This window comes from Quercus lobata, chromosome 9, assembly GCF_001633185.2.
Source record: "Quercus lobata isolate SW786 chromosome 9, ValleyOak3.0 Primary Assembly, whole genome shotgun sequence".
Taxonomy (NCBI): domain Eukaryota; kingdom Viridiplantae; phylum Streptophyta; class Magnoliopsida; order Fagales; family Fagaceae; genus Quercus; species Quercus lobata.
Genome location: NC_044912.1, coordinates 30,040,343 through 30,061,798, shown reverse-complemented (window position 1 = coordinate 30,061,798; position 21,456 = coordinate 30,040,343). Strand labels below are relative to the sequence as shown.

At 34.6% G+C, this 21,456-nt stretch overlaps 1 pseudogene; it reads left to right on the top strand.

Annotated features, from left to right (window-relative positions):
- The first annotated feature begins 3,087 nt into the window (after positions 1 to 3,087).
- LOC115961548 lies at positions 3,088 to 20,983 on the top strand (annotated as a pseudogene).
- The last annotated feature ends 473 nt before the right edge of the window (positions 20,984 to 21,456 follow it).

The window sequence follows — 21,456 nt, the reverse complement described above, 5'->3', positions numbered from 1 at the left end:
TCAGAACCCTTTCCATTGGCATTCTTCATAAACTTCTTGAACTCCTCATTGGTGACTGCACTAAACAATGCATTCAATGCTCTGTTATTGAAGTTTGCCGTCTTAATCTTGTCATCATCCTAGTCGACTGGCGCTTCTGTAGGCTTAGTCTAGCCTATCTCCACAGCTTGCCACACTTTCTCATCTGAAGACTGCAAGAAAACTCTCATGCATACTTTTCAGTATGCATAGTTAGTGTCATCAAATAAATGAGGTATAATTAATGACTATCCTCTATCCATGACAAACAGGGGTCAATGGATCAACATAGCAAAGATTAAACCTTAATCAGAGTGTGCTTATTCTAATACCACTTGATAGGCCACAAAATGAATGACCCCTTGTGATAGAAATTAATTAATTAATTAGCCAAGTTATTAATTAATCAATTTATCATGCAAATGTGTGGCAGCATAAACAAATCACCAATAAACTAATTATGCAGTGAAAAATAAATAACACGGTAATTTGTTTACGAATGGGGAAAACCTAACGGCAAAAACCCCACTGGGTGATTTTTAGGTCACCACTCTCGAACTTCACTATTATCACAACAAGCGGTCACAAGTAAAGGAATCCCAAATACCTTAACAACCTATAGTTAAACCCTTTCCGTAATACCCAATTGAACTTGTTTTGTAGTGGCAGTTCCCCTTTCAATGCATGACTCCCAAGTATGTGACTAACCAATTGCACGGATCCCAGTACGTGACTTCAATCACCAACTAAAAAGGTTCTTGGTTACAAAGTTCTTCAGTTCATCCACATGATGAAGATCAAGAAGATGCTTGGTCACAAAACCCTATGGTGCACATACACAACAACTTCTTCAAGAGAAAGAGATGAACTAGGGCAAAAACTTCGTCTTTGGTCACAATTTGCTTGAACAGAGTTGGCTTAATACTTGTGTAATTTATGAACTATTTAACGGCGTTTAAAACAATCCTTTTATATGTCTAGGGTTAGGAGAAAAGAAGGCCCAAAGACATATTCACAGATCCCAAGAAAATCAGATTTGAATTTTGAAAATCTTAAACCTCGACAGATAGGAGGTGTCGAGCAGCTATCGAGAAGGTGTCAAGCACATCGAATCTTTGAACAGGTTTCTTAAGCTTGATAGATATAGCTGTCGAGCTTTAATGATTTTGCACTATGAACTTGTTTTCTTGGACAGACTTGAAGGCTTCAATACTTGATCTTGAAACATGGTTTCTTGAAGTATTTAAACACATTCTAAATCTACCCAAACACATCCTAAATCTACCCAAATACAAGTAAAGTGCGTTTTGTCAAAGGATAAGCCAATTATATAAAATTATGACATATATTCTTAACATGTGAAACACATATGTCCTAACAAGAATTATGTGGATAAATAATTAAATTTAGTATTTTTTATCAAATGCAAAGATTAAACTAAACAAGAAACAAGGTTTTTATCATTTTTTATAGTTAGACTAAACAAGAAACAAGGTTTTATCGTTTATAAGAAGTCATTTTTGATAGAACTTGTAAAATAGAAGGAAGAAAAATAAAACATGTAAAGAGAGGAAAGGAAAGCAGAAGTAAAGACAATTATGTGGTTCGACTTATGAAAACCTACTTACGAAAAGCTCTTAATGTAAATGTTTACCATTCAAAATTTTATTATTTAGAATTGTTGTTTTATAATAAACCCTATAGGGTATACATAGAAGGAAAATACTAACAATATTTTTAAATTATTACATAAAATTAACAAACTAATGTGATAATTAATTAATGTGATTGGTGGATTTTAAACATAATAAATGAATATCTATTTTTATTTTTTATTTTTTTTATGATAGGTGACATATTTGATAATATAAATATAGACTACATATATATACACATCAACTTATACAGGTTATGTAGCAAAATTTATATCCCCAAAATTTATAAAGTTGAAATTGACTTAGGAGAATCTCTTGATTAGACTAAAATCAATGACAATTAATGTTCTTTAATTGTATCAAATCAACCAAAAAAAAAATTATATACAAAATAAAAATTTTACTTTAGCCTAATCTAAGGGTATATATGTGTGAAATTCTCTCCTATAGACTTGAACTCGGGCTCTTATTTCCTCCCCCCCTCTCCCTTCCCTTATACCTCTCAAGTACTTATATATTTATAGAGTGATTATCACGCTAAGAATGCGTGGTAGTCAATCAAAGATATTAATATGTGATAAATTTGATATACAACGATATACTAACAAAATTTTGGGAAAAAGCACATCATACATGGCTCAATTAGCCAATAAGTTGAATTTTTTTAATTATTTTATTATTATTTTATTTATCTAAAAATGTCAAATGAAGCTAGCATAAGAAAAGTTGTGATAGAAACAATAATACTATAAGTTTTTATTAATATTATGAGTTATTACAGGACCACAAATTATTTTATAATTTTTTTGCTAGAATTATAATGTAGTAAACTGTGAGTAGGGTTAATTATTACTTATACTCTGTTACATTAAAGTTGTAGTAAAAAATTATAAAAAATTTTGCAGTCATACTTTTTCTTACATTATTCTTCTTTACACTACCGATAATCACGATAAACTGTATCAATCCCGATATTTTCATCAATTAGGAGTGTTGTGATTGGTCTATATCCTCCCATTCTCGACAAAAAGAAAGTTGATTTTTGATAGCAGTTCCCAAGGAGAATAAATTTGGAGCCGTTAGAAACAAGAGAGGGAGGAGACGACAAAGACAGAGAGGAGCTCGAATAAGAATATTTTAAGCCTATAACTCTTGATGTATAGTGAACCCTCAACGAACCCTTGAGTCTTGAGGTTATTGAAAATGGAATAACTGACTTTATATAAGAGTTTGATAATTCCTTGACAAATTCACCAGTTCGCCTTATCTTTTTCCCTGCCTAATTAATGCGTTTTTGGTCCATAACTCTTCACCCAAGGCAGGGACTTGCCTGTTATAAGGAGGCCATCAAGGTTAACGGCAGCACAAACAAAGCCTAAATTTTTACAAAACAGAGATATATAAAAGCAAAGTCATGGCTCTGCATAGATTGCTTTCACAACAACTGCTTCTATTTGGGTGGACAATTTTAGCAGTAACGGCAGCATCTCAACCCAGTTCAAGTTGCATAAATAGCTGTGGATCACTTAGCATCCCCTACCCATTTGGTACAAGCGAGGGCTGCTACTTTGATGAGTCTTTTCTCATTACTTGTAACAACACTTCTGGGTCTTCAACGCCATTTCTGCGCCATTGTAATTTAACAGTGCTCAATATATCTCTGGATGGTGAACTACGAGTCTCCAACTTTGTAGCCCGTAATTGCTACAACAATTCAGGGCTTGTTGACAGTGATATTTTCCATCTTAGTTTATTAAATTTTTCCATCTCGTATACGAAGAACAAGTTCACTGCCGTTGTCTGTGACACTTTCGTGATTTTTAATGGTTTATCACGGGGACAAAACTATACCACTGGATGCCTATCACTTTGTGACCACATCAACAGTGTGGTTAATGGGTATTGCTCTGGAATTGGTTGTTGTCAGACATCCATCCCAGAAGGAGTGACGAATTTTATTGTGGGTCTTGGGAGCTTTAATTATCACTCCACGGTACTCGACTTCAATCCATGTGGTTTTGGTTTTGTAGGGGAAGAAGATGCGTACAACTTTTCCTTCTTGGATCTCAAATTTTTACAAAATAGAACAACCATTCCCTTGTTGCTTGATTGGGCTGTTGGAAATGAGTCATGCCAAGATGCTAAGAGGAATTTAACAAGCTATGCATGTAAGGCAGCATATGGTGAATGTTACAATTTCAACAACGGTCCTGGATATCGTTGCAATGCTCCTTAGGTTTTCAAGGTAACCCATACCTCCTTGATGGTTGTCAAGGTACCAATATAAATTCAGTATGCTGTATTGTTATTCGCATATGAATGTCACTAGTTAGTTGTTGTTGTTGTTGCTAAATGAACATATAGATTGTACTAATACCTTTTGATGGGTTGCAGTGTAGTTCAGATATCGATGAGTGCGTAACTTTAAACCCCTGCAACAAACAATGCCACAACTTTCCTGGGGGTTTCAGTTGCTCTTGTCCTAAGTGATACGAGGGTGATGGGTTGAGAAATGGAACAGGATGTCAACTTACAGACATCCAATCAAGGAGTATCGTTATTGCACTAGGTAATTACATGTAAATATTATTATTATTATTATCAGGGCTGGCACTAGGCCTAGGCCATTTAGGCCATGGCCTATGGCCCCTAACATAGAAGGCCCCCAAGTATGGGGGCGGCAAGGCTTTTTTTTTTTGGGTAATTAAGGAAAAAAAAAAAATGTAAGTTACATGAACTTTTTTTTCCCACTCTTAAGAAGTCCTAAAATATTAGAGTTATGCTAGTATATTACTAGTTTGATTACATAGATCTTATAAATTGTTGTGCGAGTAATTCAATACTTAATTGATTCTGTTGTTGAAATGCCATCTCATTGTCACATTAATTTTAAAGCTTTTTGTAGTTAAATTTGTAGTAAGTTTAGAATTTTTTAACCAAAAAAATTAATAGAAATACAACCCATTCACCATTAAGTAAATGAAAAATGTTAAAGCTATCACAAATTTTACGACAAAAAGCTTACAAACTGATGTGATATGAATATGATTAGTGTCACTTAAACAATATAATAAATGAATGTTTGAATAACTTTTTTTTTATTGGTGATATGTTAGTTTGTAAAACCTATATAATGAGTAAGAATTAATAATAAATTGAAATAGAATATATATGATAAAAAATAAACTCAATATTATTTAACTGAAATATAAAAATGTCCCTTTAAAATTTTCGTATTAGACCTCAAACTATCTTGGGCCAGCCTTGATTATTATTTTAACCAGTTTTCAATAAGAAATAATATATTAGATTATTTAGATGCATACGTGGAGGAGGGGTACATTAATTCCACCACTGGCTTTTTCTCTGGGCGGCTTTAAATTTTGGGCAGAATAAATCATAACAGAGAAACTTCATTAGCTTTCTCAAAGCTTTAGGTATACCAATGGCTAGGGATCGGATGGCAAAAATGTTACGTTCCCCTCGATCTGCTTCGTCCTATATGCGGGTTTTCTCAACCTAATATAGAGGATAACTGATGAGATGGAATAATGAAAGCATTGTCTTATAGCATGTGGGAAAATTCACAATCTAATGACAAGTGGATAAAAATTACAAACTAATTTGATTCTATATAAATAATTCAATACTAGAAAGTATTGATTGAGGCATAAAACTCTTGACTACTAATTTGATCTTATGTATGTGTAATACACAAATGTAAAATTAATGGACACTGTGTTGAAGTCTGTAATTTACTAAGTTGGCCATCACCTCACATGATATTATAAATAATATCATTGAAAAATAATTATTATTATTCACAAGAATTTAACAAATCACTGTTCATATTTCATGATATTTGTATTTTGATTCTTAAAATAAAAATTAAACAATGAGATTGTGAAAGATTTTTTCAATATGGTGTTGTAAAAAAAACATTATTGTTAAATAATTATAATAAGTTTATAAATTGTAAGTTACATATATATTTTATTGGTGAAGAATGCACTTTTTTGAGTTTAAGGACGAAAACTAAAATTCATACAAAAACAATATTTTAGCTTTATAAATTATAATTATGACTTTTCAGTTATAGACTAAGTTTAGTAAAAAAATGAATTATTAAGGGTTTGATTGGATACTGCTTAGTGCGAGTTTGGGAAGCGCGTTTTGTGCGTTTTTCAACGTGTGCATTTTTTTAGTGGGTTTCGTGCACTATTCATGGGACTTGTAAGTATTTTTTTTTAGCAAAAACAACTTTAAAACTGGGTCTCACGGCACTATTCACACATTTAAAAATTATTTTGCTATAGTGTTTTCAGTTTTCAGCAATAAAGGTTTGGTTGGATACTGCTTATTGCTGAAAATTGAAAACACTATAGCAAAATAAATTTTAAATGTGTGAATAGTGTTGTGGGACCCAGTTTTAACTTAACATTTGTGTCTTTCCATACTTTTGAGTCCCGTGAACAGTGCACATGACCCACAGAAAAAAGGCCAAACACAGACTCCACAGTTTTTCAGTGCAATCCAAACTCAACCTAATTCTTCTTATTCTTTTTTCCCGTTATATCCTTTAAAGAATTGCTACTTCACAATATTTTTACTACACTTTCGCAATAAATTCTAAGTAGTAAGCTGTTACTGATTCTAATATGAGTTCATTACTGATATTACTTTTTTGCCCACCAGTAACAGATAGCAATTTACCATTTAAAATTTGTTGTGAAAATATTATAGACAAATTTTGTATCCTTTATACTCATCTGTCAACAATAAAAAGCTTGATTTCCAAAACTAATCCATCCATTATTTTTCCCTTAGCAATGTTCTAGGAAAGTTTTGGCCTTTCGAAGTTTGATTTAATGTAGGTTTTTATCACGACTTTAGGAACGTACAAGTCATATCTAGTAATCTAGATTATATCCCAAAACCCAACAGTAAAAGTCAAAGTTAGAGTTCTCCATTATCGTTTATACATACCAAATCAACTTAATAGTTAATACTGTAAAGTTGTGATTTATAACTATTTTGTGTTAGTTTTAATTCCATGCCAAATTTGATTATATTTCTATTCAATCTTATGTATCCTATATTTCATGTAAGATTTCATTGTATGGGCTGTGTGTGAGAGAGTGTGTGAAGACTTAAGACAACATTGAAGATCAAAGGAGTTTTTGCGAGTAGCTTGTGAGAAGACTTCCTGCGAAGTGAAGCCATGTGCACAGCACGTGACTGGAATGCGAAGAGTCATGACAGCTGGTTTTCGTGAGTATTTCCCGAGTAAGGCCTTCCTGCGAGATACCCGCGAAACATTCTATTCTGCTATTTTGGCATATCTACTCCATTATGTCTTCACCCACACTATATATACTATCATTACCCACATATTGAGAGGAGTACTTTTCAGAGAGAAAATCCTATCCATAACTCTTGAAAGTTAGAGATTGTCATACTTATAATCCTTTACACAATCCATTATAGTTTTCCTCAACTCCTACACTTCATATCCAAATCCTTGAAAGGTTGATAGCCAAATACTTACCACACCCATCCTGAGTGTAAAGTGAGGTTTTGGTATTGTTGGGAAGTATTGGAAGGAGCCATTTGTTTGGTGGATGCAATTGGGCTGAGTTACATGATCTAGAGAGCTAGAGAAGACAAGGCTTCGTCAAGTTAGTTGGTAGCAAGAGCTTGGAGGGCTCAAGTACATGGGGTAGATTAGACTTGGAAGGTCTTTTGTTATTTATGTACTCCAACTTATTCTCTAGTGGATTGATTTACCACTTAGAGGGCAGCAGAGAGGTTTTTCGTTAAGTTTTTCGGTTTCCTCTTCTATAATACATTGTGGTGTTATCTTGTATTTACATCTTTCTTCCCTACTCTTTTAACTTTCATTTTATAGTTGATTTGATGAATATTGCTTAGAGTAGTTTTATTGTTTGTTTGCTTGCATTTACTCTATTCTGCATTTAGTTTAAGTTAGAGTAAACTCAATCGAGACGTAATTTTTAACTTGGGAGGGGGGGGTCTAAATAGCTCTTGTGTTTTCATATATATTCGAGCTTTCAAATACAAGTATGATAGGCCAAGAATGTATTCATCCCTTGTGATGAATTAACCAATTAAATGGCCATGTTAATTAATTAATTGTATTAGCATGCAATAAGCATGGTAGCACAAACAAATCATCAACTAAGTTAAAATGCAGTGAAAAATAAATTGACACAATGATTTGTTTACAAATGATAAAAACCTACACGGCAAAACCCCATCGGGTGATTTTCAGGTCACTACTCCCAAGAATTCAATATTATAATAACAAGTGGTTACAAGTAAAGGAATCTCAGTACCTTATACTAACCTACAGTTGAATCCTTACCCCAATACCCAATTGGAATTGTTCTGTAGTGACAATGTTTCCCTTTAATGCACGGCTCCCAGTATGTGACTAACCAATTTGATGTGCAGATCATAGTACATGACTTACTCACCAACTTGAGAAGGAACCTGATAAAAATCACAAAGCTCCCTGGTTGCAAAACACTACAGTGTACAAACACAATAGCTTTTTGAATAGAATGATGAACTAGGGCATATGTCTTTGGTTCACAATATGTTTTGTGAAAACCTTTTGCATTGAGTTGCATCAACTATGACGGCCCTTAAAACAATCCTTATATATGTTTAGGGTTATAAGAAAAGAAAGCCCAAAGATCTATTCATGGATTGAAGTGAAATCAGATCTGAAAAACTAATTTTCATAAACCTCGATAGATACCCTATCTGTCGAGAAGCTGTCAAGCATTGGGCTGAAATAGCTTTTTAAACCTCGATAGATACTAGCTATCGAGATTTAAAATCCAGCACTTCTTCACTTGATTCTTGGACAAACTTGCATGGTTTTAACACTTGAACTTGAAACCTTGTTCCTTGAAACATTAAACACATTTTAGATCTACCAAATTACAAGTAAAGTGTGTTTTGTTAATAGATTAGCCAATTTTACATTGATATATGTTCCTAACATGATTCACATATATCTTAACAATCTCTCCCTTTGGCAATCTGTGACGAAATTACAACAAACAAATGAACTTATGAGAGAAGTCATAAATCACTCCTCTCATATTCTCTTGCTGAATACAATAAAATTTATCCTAACACAAACTCTTGAAAAACTTTGCAAGAAGAGAGTTCATGACAAGAAAGACTTTGACAACTTGTATTTCTAAAATACTTTAAACAAAACTCATTAAGGCATCTTAGTGTGAAACATAAATAAAAGATTGCATACAATATATAAGAAGCATATACATAAAGAGAGAAAAGAAACAATACATGTAAAGTTAGGTGAAAGAACTATAATAACAATCTCATCATATATATAACATCATAAGTACAAGGTTTGCTATCACAATGTAAGAACAATGTATCTCTGAAAGAAGAAAAGAAAAAAAATACATAAGTCCTCAATACATCCCTCAAAGTATAAACACTCCCCCTAACACAAAAATCACTCATGCTAACTATCCCTCTATGTATATGACTACTCTTATATCAAAACTATTCCCCCTTTTCGTCACAAGTGATAAAGAGTAACTAAATCAAGTAGACATCTCATCATCACTAAGTGAGCTAGCACCATTATCCTCATCAGCATCATCACTATTGAAGCCATCATCACTCATCTCTGAAGCCGGTGGAGATGGAGAAGTATAAGCAGTGAAACCATCCATGGTAGCCTGTCGTCATGCAATATGACCAACACGGGTGTTCACCTGACACAACTCATCACTGAGTGTGTCAAGGAGAGCATCCATGTGCACAAGTTGTGCCATGATGGCCTAAAGAGTCACTCCACCCGCAGAAGACGAAAGAGTAGAGGTGGAAGGAGCAGAAGAAACTGGAGGAATCATTATCTTTATCCATGGCCGCCTTGGTTTAAGCTGGGCATTGATCTGTCAAATGATAGCAACATCTATGGCACACATAATGGAAAAGTATGTAGACTATGGATAGGAGACAAAAAAAAGGGCAAAGGATTCACGTGATAGCCGAAGGAAAAATGAGCTTGTCACAGGTTGCCATATTCCTATAGACATCTATAACGGATAGAATGAAGTGAGAAGGAAAGTCAATAGAAATGTCCTCTAAGAGAGATAACAAAAATCGAGCACTAGCCTTTGTGATAGAGTTATAGTGAGACAATGGATGGAGAATGAATGTCATCACCATGTTAAGGAATCTCGGACCTTTTGCAAAGCCCGAGTAAGGAGTGTTTTGATAGTCACCCCAAGATGAAGGTGTCTCACAAAAAAGAGACAAGAGTTCGTCTTTAGACACAGTCCTCAAACGATCACAATTAGGGTAGTTAGGATGCACTATCCTCGGTACATGTGGCACTTTGGATATAAGATTCGGAGTAACTGTAATGCACATACCTCAAATGCGAGTGACAAAATGAGGTACTAAAGTACTGAATCTGTGCATGTTGGAGTAAAACTCCTGTATGATCACAGAGGAACAAGTGACCGAGATGCCACACAATGACTCCTAATCTCGACTGTAGATGACAGTGGGAAGGTCAGTATTGGAAAAGTTCGATAGAACGACTTGGCATTCTAAATGAATGCCTTGTCGTGAGAAGTTCTCAAAAAAGTCTTTACCGACTTTATCATCATAGAACCGTATGTAAGAAAGAGTTGTGTCAGAAGAAGAAGATGCCCTAGAACGAAGAGGGTTCTGGGACAGAATGGATTTTTGTTTAGGTGTCATAGAGCAACTAACTGAAAGAAAGAGAGAGAGAGAAAGAAACACGCAAAAAAGCACCAACACAGATCAATATCAAAATAAAGATAAACGAAGGCACGTATGCATGAAAAATAGATGAAAATGTGACATGCAAACTTAAAAACAACATGGGCTTAGCTTAATCCAAACCTACTAGCACACAACAATTTAACATAGTAATCACACAATTAAAATGCATGAACATTGTTAAAAATGAAAATGTGATGTAATGCATGATGATTTAAACTCATTTAAGCAAAACCCAACCCAAAAATTTTGCAAAAACCTCATTAATTTTGAAAAATCCCAAAATCTTTCAAAAACCCCAAAAGTTAGGTAAAAAAGAGATGCATGATAAATCAAAAAGAAAGAATGATACCAGAGAAAGAAAAATATCTCTAGGCCGAAAAGCTTCTAGGATTGAGGTTTAGAGAGAGAAAGAGAGAGAGAGAGATGAGTTTAGGAAGGAGCGGAGACACGATCTGTCGAGAGAGATCAGGGAGAAATGAGAGAAAATCGCGTTGAAGCATATATACAGACAATCATAAAGCTCGATGGATCGAGAGGTGTCTAGTTTAAAACGCGAGAAATAACTATCGAAGAGCTATTGAGGATCTATCGAGAGGTGTCCACAACAAAAGGGGCTCGATGGATCGAGAAGCTATCGAGCATCTATCAAGCATATAGAAACTTCCTTGATGGATCGAGTAGCTATAGAGGAGCTATCAAGAATACGATAAAAAGAAGCTAAAAGGGCTCAATAGATAGCCTAATTGTTGAGAGGTATCAAACAGCTGTCGAGATTGCTTCAAAACAACTTTTCAAGAAGAGGAAAACACAGATATGAATGCAATCAAGCATGCTACACAACCAAAAATCCAAACAACATTTTAAGTTCTCAAAATCATCTCTCAATAAAAAAAATGTCAAGCAAATAGATCCAAAACACACACACACTAAACAAGTCTAACCAATTTTAAATTTAAAAAAAAGTTAAGACAATTTAGTGAACATACATTAGCACATATATTCCTTGTGATGACCAAATCACATTGTACCTGCACATGTATCAAGAGTAGCAAAGAATATTGCATGTTGTGTGTGAAAAACATCGCAATATTGCATAAGTGTCTATATGTTATGACAATTTGAGATATGAGAAAATCACTTTAACTCACACACAATCATAACAGTTTGATGGGGACTATCACCTTCGAGATTCATCCTATAACTCCCATATCTCCTAGAAGACACGCTTGCAATCATATATAAAGTATTTTGATTTTTTTTTTGATTTTTTTTTTCTTTGCATATTTTTCTTTTGGTAAGCATATCATGCATAGGCATATAAGAGAGAGAAAAGAGATACCCAATAATGTTAAGCTTTTGACATTATACTTTTGCTATGTCGAAGCATACAGATGTCATTTCATGATTGGTAGGCAACAGTGGTGAGATGGTTATTAATGTCATTCTCTTAGGATTTTCTAGTCCTTCCCGTCGAAAAGAGAGATACGAGTGTTAAGTATAATAGATTACTTAATCTTACTTATCACAAACACGAGCCACAAAACTCACTTACTTAGTTATGCACAGAGATGCTCATCTAAGATACAAAAGATACAAAATTTAGAAAACTTTGTTTTATAACCATCCAGGGTACACAAGTACCAATGTACACAATCACATACTATTTTTGTATTTTTTTTTTATTTTTCAATTGTTTTTATCTTTATGAAGAAAAAAAAACTGAAAATAAACAAACAAAAACATGTTAAAAAAAGCAATGTATAAAACTAGATGCAAATGCATGAGGAAGGAGGAGGGAAAAATCAATCCATAGAGATAACACCAATATTTTGGTAGAGGAATTCAAACCGTTTGCTATTAAGAGGTTTGATGAACAAATCTGTCTTCTGATCATCAGTGTGAATGACCTCAAGAGTAAGAGTACCATCTTCGACAAGCTCCCGAATGAAGTGATGTCAAATCTCTATGTGTTTAGTTTGAGAATGTTGAACTGGATTCTTAGAGATGTTGATGGCACAAGTATTGTCACAGTAAATAGCAAGTTGCTCTTAACGAATACCGTAATCAAGGAGAAGTTTTTAGAAGTTGGGTGCAATAGCAACCGGCAGCGATATACTCAGCCTTCGCAATGGATAAAAAGATGGAGTTTTGCTTTTTGCTTATCTAAGAGACAAGATTATTACCCACATAAAAACAACCCCCCGATGTACGCTTTCTATCATCAACATTCCCAGCTTAGTCATCATTAGAATACCCAGCTAAGACATCATTTGTGTCCTTGCTGTACCACACACCAAAGTTGGCAATGGTTTTGACATACTTTATGATTCTTTTCAAAGCAATCATATGAGACTCTTTGGAATTAGCCTGATATCTAGCACAGATTCCCACACTATAGCTAATGTTAGGCCTACTAGCAATAAGCTAAAGAAGACTAACTATCATACTTCTATAAAGAGATGAATCAACACTTTTACCCCACAAGTCAATAGTAAGTTTAACATTTAGGCTTATAGGGGTTCTAACAGAACTAGCAGATTCCAAACCAAACTTTTTTCACAAAATTTTTAACATATTTAGTGATGACTTGCATAATTGAGTGTAATTTATCACTTCTCAACTTTAAACTTTAGTCTAATTTTATTTATTTTGTTGATTTTAGACTTGATTTTTGTTATTTAAATTTTATTACAAATTTGAAGAAAATAAATATTTACTCAAATAAAAGAGATGTGAAGCAGCTAGAGAGAATATTTTTGGCCTTGGAAGTTGAAAAGAAGAAAAGAAGGAGGCGCTAAACCACAAATAAAAAGAAGAGGGATAAAAAAGTTCTTGGGCTGAAAAGTGTTTTGGGTTGAAAAAATAGGGCAACATGTCAAAAAAAAAAGAAAAAAAGCGTAGGGCTACAAGAAGACAACAAAAAGGAGGCGCTAAATGAAGGAAAAAGAGGCGCTTAACAAGAAAATGAGTGCTGAACAGGATTAAAAAAAAAAAAAAAGTGGCACTGAACAGAAACAAGAAAGAGGGCTGAAACAGAGAACAAAGAGAAAAGAGTGTGAAGCAGAAAGGAGGGTTGAACCAGAAAAGACACTGAAAAAGATTCTTTTGCGTACATTTTTTCCTTCAAATCTTCTCAGAAAAATTATGGTGAATTCGTTTATGTTGAATTTAATTTTTAGCATGAACTAAATTTTCTTTATTCTAGGAAAACGATGTAATCTAGTTCTGAACTATGCTTGCTTTTCTATGTTAATTTGATCAATTTCTCTTGATGTTTGTCTGATTTATTCTAAGCTTATTGCTTCTAATTAACTGGCCATTAATTAGATGATTTTAATCTTGTGATTTGCTATTGAAAGAGGGGATTATAGGATAGATCTTGAATATTTCAGCATAAGTAAATATAGAGATCGAAAGACTTGTATGAACATATGTAGTATTAAAATTGTTGGTTTTAATGCTTTCTTGCTTTATTAAATTGCATACTCTTGTGTAAAATAATGAACAAGAATGTTTCCAATTGACTATTGAAAGAGGCTTTTGGATGAGTTTGGAGATTGCTAACAAATAGAGAGAATTAAATTCAATTAGCTAGATGAGTAAAGCATAGTGAGGGATTAGGTGAAATCAACTTCCTAGAAGTTTCTTTCTCATTAAGTTGATTTTCAAGCAACATCTTTCTTTTCTTCTGCGTATCTTTTATTTAAATTGATTTTATTTTGAATTCCAATTACAAAAACCTTAGTGACTTCTCTAGATAAAATCGAGATTAGCATAATTTTGGTATTTGTCAAAAGTAAGTTACCAATCCCTGAGGACGATACTCTTCTCATCACTTTACTATAAAACTACGATACTGTGCACTTGCAGTTTTGCATCGATCATTTAGATTAAGATAAGAATATACGTGACTCTTGTTGACAGATCTCCAAACCAAGGAAGTGAGTCAACTCTCCAATCATGCTCATCTTGAACTCGGCCTATATGAGTTTTGCGAAATTATGAGCAAGTTCATTCTTAGTCGACCCAAAGATGATATCATGAACATAGACTTGAGAAACTATCAACTTGCTATCTTCCCACATAAATAAAAATAAAAATAAAAATAACTTGTTGTCTTCCCTTTTTATGAAGAAAGTTTGATTAGCTTTTCCTCTTGTGAACCCGTGTGACACCAAGTATTGTGTGAAATGATCATACCAACCTCCAGGGGCTTGCTTTAAACCATAAAGTGCCTTTTTAAGGTACAACACATGATCCGAAAAATGTGGATCAATGAATCCTCTTGGTTGAGCCACATAAACATCTTCCTTAAGGCACCCATTCAAGAAAGCAGTCTTTACGTCCATTTTGTAAAGTTTTAACTTCAAGTGACATGTTAGGGTTAGGAGCATTTTGATGGACTCCATACGGGCTACTGGAGCAAATGTCTCATCATAGTCTACTCCTTCCATTTGAGAGTATCCTTGAGCTACAAGACGAGCCTTGTTGTGGATCACATTACCCTTCTGATCAGTCTTATTGCGGAATATCCAATTTGTGCTAATGATGTGCTCACACTCCGATCTAGGTACTAGAGTCTAAACATCATTCCTTTGAAACTGAATCAATTTATCGTGCATAGCTTCAACCTAGCTTTCATCTTGAAGAACTACCTCAACTTTAATGGGTTCAACTTGTGACAAAAAACAAAAATAAGACACAAAGGTAGCAACACATTTATCAATTGTACGCTTTCTTAGTGTAAGTTCATTCATGTTTCCCACAATAACTTCTGAAGGATGATTCAATTTGATTCTTGAGGAAGGTCCTTTCTCTTTATGGGATTCAGAATCAGGTGAAATAGGTATGTCTGTTGACTTTTCTACAACACTTGGAGTGCCAGGAGTACTTGGAGATGCGGGCTCTTGATCAACAATTTCTTGAACATCCTTGGGCTCAAGAAAGAATTTCTTTGGGGATTTCCTCAATAAGTTTCTCAGAACCGGACTTTGAAGATTCATTAATAACAACATTCACAGTTTCCATTACCTTCTTTGTCCTTTTGTTGTATACCCGATAAGCTTTACTTGTAAAGGAGTATCCCAAAAATATTCCTTCATCGCTTTGGGAGCAAAACTTTCCCACGTTCTCTCTATCCTCGAGAATGAAACATGTACTTCCAAAAATTCTAAAATATTTAACATTTGGCTTCCTTCCCTTCCATAGATCATAGGGAGTCTTCTTGGTATCAGGTCTAAAGTACACTTTGTTAACTATATGATATGTGGTGTTAACAGCTTCTCCCCATAAGTTTCTAGCCACATCCTTGTTATGCAACATGGCTCTAGCCATCTCTTGAATAACTCTGTTCTTTCTTTCTACTATACCATTCTGCTAAGGAGTAATAGGAGCAGAGAATTCTTGAGATATACCTGATCTAGTGCAAAAGGACTCCATGTATGAGTTCTCGATTTTTTACCGTGATCACTTTGAATTTGATCAATCTTCAAACACTTCTCTTTCTGCAATCTTCTGCATAAGGCTTCAATGTGCTCAGGAGCATCAGCTTGGATTGTAGGAGAATAACCCAAGTGTACCTAGTGAAGTCATCTACCACAACCATGATATATCTCTTTCCACCAAAAAACTTAGTTTTGGTTGGACCTATGAGATCTAGATATAATAGCTTCAATTTTCTAGATGTAGCGGATGTCTGAGTGTCCGGATGTTTAGCTTTCATCTGTTTTCCAAGTTGACATGGTCCACACACCACATTGTTGATTCTACTGAGCTTTGGTATCCCTAAGATTGACTCATGCTTAGATACAATTGAAAGATGTTTGTAACTAGCATGTCCTATCCTTTGGTACCATAGATTTTCATTTGGTAAACGGATGCTATTGCACACAATATCGGCATCAGGAACCAAACCATAACATTTGTCTAGAGTGCGAACACCACTTATGAGTTTCTTTCCAGACTCATCCATGACAAGGCATTTCACTTTTGAGAATAGTACCATAAAGTTTTGATCAAATATTTGACTTTTGCTTAATAGGTTCACTCTCAGGCCTTCTACATATAGAACATTTGCAATGTCTGACAATTCAGGTAGACAGATGATTCCCTTTCCTTTAATCTGTGATTTGACCCCATCACCAAAAGTGACATTACCACCTTTCCTAGACTTGAAAACCTTGAAGAGAGATCGGTCTCTAGTCATGTGTCTTGAGCAGTCACTGTCAAGGTACCACAAACATGTGTCCATAACCTTAAATGCGGACTTCATCATGAAGCATACTTCGTGCTTAGATGATAGATCAGTGGGAATGGTGTTTTCTCTCATCTTCCTTTCACTCTTCTCAGATGAACTCCTTTGCACATTTTCATTTTGAGACAGTCTAGTTTCTTATTTGTCAAGCTAAGATCTTTTCCAATAGTCATAATAATAGAATTCAAATAACTTTTAAACTTGCATTTTCTGATACACTCAAACAATTAAAGATTAGAAAAACAAGATGTATTTGAAAACAAAGATCTCTTCAAGTTGGTTGTAGCCATAACAATAAGGGTCAATCGATCACACAGCAAAGATTAACCCTAATCAGAGTGTGCTTGCTCTGATACCACTTGATAAGCCAAGAATGTATTGACCTATTGTGATGAATTAACCAATTAAATAGACAAGTTAATTAATTAATTCAATTAGCATGTAATAGGCGTGATAGCGCAAACAAATCACCAACTAAAATAAAATGCAGCGGAAAATAAATTGACACAGTGATTTATTTATGAATGAGGAAAACCTATAGACAAAAATCCTATCGGGTGATTTTAAGGTTACTGCTCCCAAGAATTCACTATTATCACAACAAGCAGTTATAAGTAAAGGAATCCAAGTACTTTATACCAACCTACAGTTAAACCCTTACCCCAATACTCAATTGGACTTATTCTATAGTGACAATCTTTCCTTTTAATGCAAGGCTCCTAGTACGTGACTAACCAATTTGATGCACGGATCCTAGTATGCGACTTACTCACCAACTTGAGAAGGATGTTGGCTGCAAAGTTCTTCAGTTTATTCACACGATGAAGATCACAAAACTCCTTGGTTACAAAACCCTACGGTGTACAAACACAGCAGCTTCTTGAATAAAATAATGAACTACGACATATGTCTCTAGTTCACAATATGCTTTGTGAAAAACTTTTGCATTGAGTTGCATCAGCTGTGACGACCCTTAAAACAATCTTTATATATGTTTAGGATTGTGAGAAAAGAAAGCCTAAACATCTATTCACGGATTGGAGTGAAATCAGATCTGAAAAACTAATTTTCATAAACCTCGATAGATACCATATCTGTCGAGAAGCTATTGAGCATTGGGCTAAAACATACTTTTAAACCTCGATAGATACTAGCTGTTGAACTAGTTGTCAAGATTTAAAATCCAGTACTTCTTCACTTGATTCTTGGACAGATTTGCATGGTTTTAACATTTGAACTTAAAACCTTGTTCCTTGAAGCTTTAAACACATCTAGATCTACCCAATTACAAGTAAAGTGTGTTTTGTTGAAGGATTAACTAATTCTACATTGACTTATATTCCTAACATGATTCACATATGTCCTAACTGTAAGGTTGAAATTAATCAACCATTTTGTTGGCTCTATTTCGTGCCAAATTTGCTTGTGATTCAACATTTAGAAACCCTGTATTTAGATGAGAATCATGTAAGGGTAGTGTGTGAGAGAGTGTGAAGAAAAGTTTAAGAGTGTGAAGAAAAGCTTAAGAGTGTGCACTCAGTAGGGCCTTGCGACTGGATCTCGCGATTGGCTCGCAGCTAGCAAGTTGCCAAAGAAGGCATAAGTGTGAAGCACGTAGGAGAGTTGAAGAGTCATGCCAGCTAGAGCATTATAGGACAAAACTTCTAGTCTGGCCAGGTAGTTAGCTTACGACTTAGACTCGCGACTCAGTCAAGTCGCGAGGTCAAGTCGCCAGACCACTCTATTTGGGAAAGACTGACCTTTCGCATTCTAAACACACACTAGTATAAATACCCCTTATACTCACGTATTGTAGAGAGTTTCTAGAGAGAATTTTGAGAGAGAAACCCTAGAGAAAAACAAGATTGACTCATCCACAATCTTTATACTTTGATTCTCCAAATTCCTCTACTCTCACTCTCTCTATTGTTATATCCTTGAGAGGTACATTTAGCCAAATCCTTTTCTCATCATACCCATATCTGTGAGAATGTTATTTGGTGCTTGGGAAGTAGTTAGGAAGAAACCAATAGATATTGGTTGATGCTATAGGCTATAGTGGAATCTGGTAAGCTAGAGAAGATAAAAATTTGGCATAACCTCATTGGAGCAAGAAGCTTGGAGGACTTAGGTACATTGGATATATTAGGCTTGGAGGGTCTTCTGCTGTTCATGTATCACAATTTCATTCTCTAGTGGATTATAAACCGGTTGGAGGGTGGCGAAGAGGTTTTACACCAAGAACTTTGATTTCTTTTTCGATAACACATCGTTGTGTTGTTTTTGTATTTGCATCTCTCTTCCCTTAATCTTTGCCATTTAATTTCTACTATGGTTGTGATTTTATTTGGTTTAGATTGTTTTATCAATTCTGTTTTAGCTTATTTTCATTCCACACATGCATTGTTTGATAATAAGTTTGAAATGGTAATTTGTAATTTGGGGGTCTAAATGTTCATAGGTGTTTTACACACTATTTGAATATTCACTAACAAAATATAAAACCCCTAACAACACTGTCATAATCCAAATCCACATACAAATAAATACAATTCGGATATCATAGCTTCCTTCATTGATACAAGAAAAACTATTACTGTTTTCGTATATAATAAGCAAAATTGTTGAAGTCAATTCATCGCATTCTAGATTTTGGATGAAAAATTAAAAACAAGAGTAAAATCAAAATTCTTGGCATATGCTCAACCAAAGGAACATTAGTCTTTTCAAAATAAAAGTCAAAATTCAAACTTGGTTAGCCATTTCTCTTATATACTTAATATATTTCACTTCAATATAATTTGACATCAACCACATTAGTCTTCATATGGGAGGCCCTCATGGAAGATATGCACTTCTGTGGCAGTCACTAACTATTCTGTAATTTAAGTCTTGACTGAGCCATTTCATATAATATGTATATTGAACATTTAATTCTCAACTTTGTCTGAGGTTTCGGGGTTAGAATATTCTCAAACATAAGATGGTTATGCGTGTTTGAACAAATGCAGGTGTCAGCGTAAGCCTATTAGTAGTACTGCTTGTGGGAGGTTCTTGGACATACTTAGGACTGAAACAAAGAAAGCTTATCAAGCTCAAAAAAAGATTCTTTCAACAAAACGGTGGACTACTGTTACAACAACGATTCTCAAATCACAGAGGGTCTATTGAGACAGCCAAACTCTTTTACAGAAGAAGATCTAAGAAAAAGCTACCAACAGCTACCATGAGAGCAGTATCCTTGGCCAAGGAGGTTTTGGAACCGTTTACAAAGGAGTTTTACCAGATAACAAAGAGGTTGCCATTAAGAAGTCCAAAATTGGTGATCAAAGCCAAATTGAGCAATTCATAAATGAGATGATTGTGCTTTAGCCAAGTTAACCCACAAGAATGTGGTTAAAATATTAGGATGTTGTCCAGAAACAGAAGTACCATTACTAGTTTATGAATTCATCACAAATGGAACTCTTTCTTACCACATTCATGATAAAGATATTTCATCCTTACTTTCATGCGAAAAATGTCTAAAGATTGCAGCAGAAACTGTAAGAGCACTTGCATATTTGCATTCTACAACTTCAGTGCCCATCATACACAAAGACGTGAAAAGTACAAATATATTATTAGATGATAACTACACAGAAAAAGTGTCCGATTTTGGAGCTTCAAGTTTGGTTCCTCTTGATAAAACACAATTAACCACTTTGGTACAAGGAACTTTGGATACTTGGATCCAGAATACTTTAATAGTAGTCAACTAACAGAAAAAAATGATGTTTATAGCTTTGGTGTTGTTATGGCAGAGCTACTAACAGGTAAGAAGGCAATTTCTTTTGATAGGCCCAAAAGTGAGAGAAACCTAGCAATGCATTTTGTTTCTGCAGTAAAAGAGAATCGTCTACTCCCAATTCTTGAGGATCACATTGTCAAAGAGGGTAGTATTCAGCATCTAAAGGAAGTTGCTAATCTTGCAATAAGGTGCTTAAGCGTTGGAGGGGAGGATAGACCTTCCATGAAGGAGGTAGAAATGGAGCTTGAGGGGTTGAGAATTACAAAAAAACACCCATGGAGAAATGTTGATGCCTATATAGAATAGACTGAGTGCTTGCTCAATGCTCCTACTCGCTCTTTAAGCATTGATTTTGGCACTGTTTGTTCTTCTATAAGAACAACTACTGGGTATGTTGGCATGAGAAACCAAGTATTGAAAACACCGGATGATGGGAGATAATTAGTTAGGACGGTTATATTTTTGCATCAATTGAGAATTGAATAATTAATATATCTCTTGTTAATCATACAGTTCACATGCACTTTTTTTTTTCGTTACTTTAATTAATCTAATGAGGTTGTAAAAAAATCAGTATATGGACAAAGGAACATGCATCCCCACAGACACTAATGTCTAGGTGATTCTCTACTTCTCTTCTTCATCTAATTGTCTGGGTGATCTTCAGTATTCACTATCATCTAGCTTATGCTGCTAGGAAATTCTCTACTTTCGGAGGTTGAGGCCGACCACTGAAGGCCCTGCATAAGAACTCAATCATATGCTGCAAGCACTCAACGAAGTTTAAAGTTGGCTCAACAACAAGAAATTTGACAACCGTTTTAGTGTACAATGTGTTTGGAAAAATCGATTCTTAAAAATTCTTCAAAAATCACTCTCGTATTATATGGTAAGAGAACTAAATAAATAAACAA